This window comes from Monopterus albus, unplaced genomic scaffold, assembly GCF_001952655.1.
Source record: "Monopterus albus unplaced genomic scaffold, M_albus_1.0 scaffold307.1, whole genome shotgun sequence".
NCBI lineage: Eukaryota > Metazoa > Chordata > Actinopteri > Synbranchiformes > Synbranchidae > Monopterus > Monopterus albus.
In genome coordinates this window covers 454,716-460,715 of record NW_018128187.1, presented here as the reverse complement: position 1 = coordinate 460,715, position 6,000 = coordinate 454,716, and the positions used below count along the sequence as shown (strand labels likewise).

The 6,000-nt window shown below is 41.2% G+C and overlaps 1 protein-coding gene across 6 annotated transcripts in view; it reads right to left on the bottom strand.

The window, feature by feature from the left end:
- The window catches only part of LOC109973833 (usherin), a 14,012-nt gene extending 8,962 nt beyond the window's left edge, over positions 1 to 5,050 (bottom strand). For 3 of the 6 annotated variants that reach the window (XM_020623663.1, XM_020623667.1, XM_020623668.1), the window contains exon 1: positions 2,022 to 2,092. The gene's annotated coding sequence lies outside the window, so the exon portion shown is untranslated. Of the gene's footprint in view, positions 1 to 1,352; positions 1,413 to 1,824; positions 1,909 to 2,021; positions 2,093 to 5,023 lie in introns of those variants that run through there. The other 3 variants (XM_020623665.1, XM_020623666.1, XM_020623664.1) reach the window with 3 other exon arrangements.
- Between the last annotated feature and the right edge of the window lie 950 nt (positions 5,051 to 6,000).

Sequence of the window (6,000 nt, the reverse complement as noted above, 5' to 3'; positions counted from 1 at the left end):
GAACAAATCAGTTAGTTCAGGGTACCGCATCACGCTTACTCAGCCTGAAAACAAAACCTGGAGAATACCAGAAAACCTTGGACACAAAGTTCACAGTGAAAGAGGATGGCAGCATTTGCTACTGTGGAACTCCACTCACAAAAAGCCAGCGACCTGCTAGAAGAAGTGAGGGCACAGACAAAGGCACTGCTACAGAGATTCAGAAGATTATTGATAACACAGTTAAGTACATGGACAGCAGATTTAAAAATCTGTGTGAAAAGCCTCTCTCTTGTTTCAAAGTGTTTGACCCTTCCACTCTTCCCCACACCAGAGAAGAGCTGGCAAATTATGGGGATGAAGAGGTGGATTATCTTGTCACACATTTTGCCAGTTTGCTAAATGGGGAAGAGAAGGAGAAAATTCCACAGGAATGGATTGATCTAAAAATGTGGCTTGCACAACACCGGGGGAACAAGCTAGATTGTACAGAGATCTCCTCTCTGAGAATCCAGAACACCTTTCTCATATCTTGTTGCTGGTGAAACTAGTGCTCACTCTTAGTACATCGACAGCCATCAGCGAGAGAGGATTTTCCTGCATGAACCGAGTGAAGACCACATATCGTACATCTCTACAGCCTGACACACTGAATGACTGCAAGCAACTCCCCATAAATGGGGATTCAGTTGAATCTTTTTGCCCTGACAAGGCAGTTAGTTTCTGGATGTTTTCTGGAAAAGGTTCAAGACACATGGAACATAAAACCCCGACAAGAACAAAGAGCAGAAAAGTGGAGACTGATGCACAGGAGAAGGATGATGAAGAAGATGCTATGCCCTCAACGTCGAGTGCCATTTGTACCTGCCCGAAGGGCTACCAGGGATTTTGAAATTCTGCGAGCCCTGAGAATGGAGAAGTTTTGAGGTACTCGACTTTGAGTATCTCGACTAGTAGGGATTTCCCATCTTAGGCCAAAACCTTAGCAGCATTTAAAAAAAAGAAGGGTAGATGGTTTTCAAGTGTGCAATTTCCAAGCCCTGTGTTCAATGTTTGCAGCCTTGTTCTAACCCTGTTTTTATTGTTTTTCCTTCAATAAAACTATTATAACTCAAACTTTCTTGTTCTGGCCTACTGAAAGATACATGGGGTGAATTAGTCCTATATGTCTGTCCTACCCCGTGACCCCGCTCAGGGCTTAAGCGGTAGAAAATGAATGAATGAATGTCTGTCCTACTTATAACAATTACTCTTATCACAGAAACCTATACAAACTAACAGTGACTACTTTTACTTTTGGTAATTTAGGTATATTTCGCTGCTAATGCCTTTGCACTATTATTTAAGCAGCATTGTGAATGTAGCACTCTTACCTGTAACAGGGCATCTCAGTAAAAACAAGCCGACCGGTTTGGACCTCACAGGGTCTTCATCAAGGCGGAAACATACAGGTGCAAACAATTTAAGTTTCCGTGCTGATGAACACCCAGTGAGGTCCAAACCGGTCGGCGTCTTTTTTATTGATTTCTCCTAGATCAAGCAGGTTTCACAATTAGCAAGCAAAACAAAAGAGTACTGGACGGCTAACGTTACCCTCTGATAAACACTTAATCCACAACAGTATGATGGTCAATAACCCTGAGTGCACTACCTGTAAATATATCTTGTACATATATATCCGTCAAATAAGTACTTTATTTTTTTATCTCTTTTGCTAATGCACATTACCTCTTTACATTCTGTTCTCTCAGCCTTATACTGTTTACTTGCCCATTGCTGTCTTACATAAGGACATGTACATGTAGCCGCTGTACCAGAGTCAAATTCTTCATGTGTCCAATACACCTGGCCAATAACGCTGACTCTGATTCGGAAAATGTTCTTGCTGGCAGAGGTTTGCTAACATCCTACATTAACATTCAGCTAGCGCTAGATAAAGTATCCCACCTGGAATAGAAAACATACATTTGGACAACTGCGTGCTGCCTACGTACTGAACGCAACACATGAAATGTTTACTGTGGTTTTCTACTGCAACCCACCTGTAGTGACCGTACTCTGACACCCGAGCCCGGCCACATGCGTGGTAGCTCATGAAGACAATCAAGCCAAACCAATCAGGTGATTCGTATGACGTCCAAAGCACTCAACTGCTTCAAACATTACTAGTCACGTGACCAAACCATGCCTCAGCACAGTGCTTCATGAGCTACCGTGCATGTGTTGGAGCCTCAGGTGTCATAGGACCATCAATAGTTTCAAATAAATATTGTACAGAGATAAATGTAAGAATTTACAGTTTTCAGCTGCTTTTGGCAAGTCTAGCAACGCAGCTTATCACATGTTGTCAAATGTAGTTTATATCTAAGGATGTATCCGCCCCATTATTTTTAGTCAACATAGGATAGTACTGAATGTTAGGAACAGTTTACTTTTCCTGGCAAACACACAAAAAATACGATTTAAAAGTTGTTTATTCTGCAAGTCATCTTACAACAAACAATACACCTGCATCAATCTCATCCATCCTTTCTGCATTCTTATGGCAATTTTGCACTTTTTATTTTTCCTGCACCACCACAGGTTGATTCTCCAACTAATGGTGAACACAGCACAAGGCTGAACTGCAGAATAATGGGCAGTAATTCAAGAGGTGTGGAAATTTTCAGCTGCTACACAGTGACTTTAAGCTTCTGTCTTCCTGCTCGAAACTTCCTGAAAGATGGGATCAAATGCTCATTGTAGCACATCATCATGTGTCACCTCCTTCCCGATGCCCTTGCCTCTGTAACTGGGCTCTGTAGAAAACAAGGGGAATATAGTGTCCAGATATAAAGAGATATACACAGGAAATGATTGAGATGGACAAACCACAGCACAGGCTGACTGTAGATATTTGCTCAGCCTTTGATTTTGAATCTCTTTAAGATGAGCACACTGGGCATCACCTGCTATTGTGATCTCCAGCTCAGCTGAGGAGAGGTCTGTTGGGTCCATCAGGAACATGTTGACATCTCCCACCGTGCACTGCTCCTCTTCTATACTGGGATCTGCCCATCGCTGCCTATCCAAGATGATGAATGCGCACTCTGGCAAAAAATAAAACAATCAAATTAAATAGATTTTCTTTAAGTAAAAGTTGAATGATTTTTACTAGTGCATGACCTCAAAGAATGACGTCTTATTCTCATATCATATCCAATGATTACCAGTTATTTATAAACACTTTAACCTAACAAATCTGATGGATGATGGTATGAATGTCTGGAAGGAATGATGTGGAAACCATAAGGACAGAACTTGAAAGCAGTGTTGACCTCATAAAGCAAATGTCACTGAATCATATTTCACTTTATCCTATCATAAGTTGTATTAAATAAGCTTCTGTTATTTGGACAATGTGTTAGCTTATTTATGTAGGCATTGTAAAAACTCTGAATGTTAAAAACCTGTTACTCTAACTTAGAATAAGTTAACAAAAGTAAAGGAAGTTCCCTCAGATTTATCTTTCCAGCCACTGCTGTATGATCGGTTCAACCAAAAGTTTTTCTCTTTGTTTTATTTAGGTAGTTTTCAGAGAAATCAAGGTGTCCAGTTATTCACATGAAAACTCTAAGGCTAAGTCTGGCAAGCCTTCAGATTTATAACAACTGCTTTAGAGGATGAATAAGAGCATGTTCTGTGTGTACATTTACTGCAGAAGAAGTCTTACTGTCATCATCTTCCCCCCAGCTCCCCTGCACGTCGTACTCCTGTTCCAGCGGCTGAGGTGGTCAGATGCTGCAGCTCAGGACGCTTCATCCATTCATGATACCTGAAGAGTGTAAACAGGTGGATAAGAGACAGGGACTACAGGTTTCTACAGCTTTAACTTAATCATGTATCCAGAGGCCAAAGGACTGGAGCGGGTTGTCTGTGCCAGTTAAAGAGACTTCATACTGTCAAAGGAGCAAAAGCTTGTATTGACAGCTGGGTCAGATGTGTCATCTGTCTAAGTTATTTCTTCACCTTCTGCCAGCATGGACAAAAAGCTTTCAAATGCTCCATGACAAATGAGACCGTATGATTTGATCGAAAGCTCCAGAAAAGCTGCTAAATGGAACTTGCAATGAGATTGTTTTCTCAACATTATTATTAGTTACAGACTTATTTAGAAGTCAAACTAAAACCCATCCGCCATGTTTAAACATTGATAGTAAAGAAATGACATTCTAACACTCATCAATAAAGATTTCAGCAGATAAAAATAAAAGAAAAAATTGACAGGCTTCTGGTGTGCAACAAGACTGCGGCCGATCTTTCTCAAGCTCCAGTGTTGAAACATCTGTCGTGCACACACTGACAAAGTAAAAATCACATGCAATTACAAACATACCTTTCATCTAGACACACTTTTATTAGCAGATGGAAATCGCCTCAAGGCAGGGGTCTTCATCAAGGCGGAAACATACAGGTGCAAACAATTTAAGTTTCCGTGCTGATGAACACCCAGTGAGGTCCAAACCGGTCGGCGTCTTTTTTATTGATTTCTCCTAGATCAAGCAGGTTTCACAATTAGCAAGCAAAACAAAAGAGTACTGGACGGCTAACGTTACCCTCTGATAAACACTTAATCCACAACAGTATGATGGTCAATAACCCTGAGTGCACTACCTGTAAATATATCTTGTACATATATATCCGTCAAATAAGTACTTTATTTTTTTATCTCTTTTGCTAATGCACATTACCTCTTTACATTCTGTTCTCTCAGCCTTATACTGTTTACTTGCCCATTGCTGTCTTACATAAGGACATGTACATGTAGCCGCTGTACCAGAGTCAAATTCTTCATGTGTCCAACACACCTGGCCAATAACGCTGACTCTGATTCGGAAAATGTTCTTGCTGGCAGAGGTTTGCTAACATCCTACATTAACATTCAGCTAGCGCTAGATAAAGTATCCCACCTGGAATAGAAAACATACATTTGGACAACTGCGTGCTGCCTACGTACTGAACGCAACACATGAAATGTTTACTGTGGTTTTCTACTGCAACCCACCTGTAGTGACCGTACTCTGACACCCGAGCCCGGCCACATGCGTGGTAGCTCATGAAGACAATCAAGCCAAACCAATCAGGTGATTCGTATGACGTCCAAAGCACTCAACTGCTTCAAACATTACTAGTCACGTGACCAAACCATGCCTCAGCACAGTGCTTCATGAGCTACCGTGCATGTGTTGGAGCCTCAGGTGTCATAGGACCATCAATAGTTTCAAATAAATATTGTACAGAGATAAATGTAAGAATTTACAGTTTTCAGCTGCTTTTGGCAAGTCTAGCAACGCAGCTTATCACATGTTGTCAAATGTAGTTTATATCTAAGGATGTATCCGCCCCATTATTTTTAGTCAACATAGGATAGTACTGAATGTTAGGAACAGTTTACTTTTCCTGGCAAACACACAAAAAATACGATTTAAAAGTTGTTTATTCTGCAAGTCATCTTACAACAAACAATACACCTGCATCAATCTCATCCATCCTTTCTGCATTCTTATGGCAATTTTGCACTTTTTATTTTTCCTGCACCACCACAGGTTGATTCTCCAACTAATGGTGAACACAGCACAAGGCTGAACTGCAGAATAATGGGCAGTAATTCAAGAGGTGTGGAAATTTTCAGCTGTGATTCTCCAACTAAAGATGAACACAGCACAAGGCTGAACTGCAGAATAATGGGCACATCATCCATTGTGTCACCTCCTTCCCGATGCCCTTGCCTCTGTAACTGGGCTCTGTAGAAAACAAGGGGAATATAGTGTCCAGATATAAAGAGATATACACAGGAAATGATTGAGATGGACAAACCACAGCACAGGCTGACTGTAGATATTTGCTCAGGCTTTGATTTTGAATCTCTTTAAGATGAGCACACTGGGCATCACCTGCTATTGTGATCTCCAGCTCAGCTGAGGAGAGGTCTGTTGGGTCCATCAGGAACATGTTGACATCTCCCACCGTGCACTGCTCCTC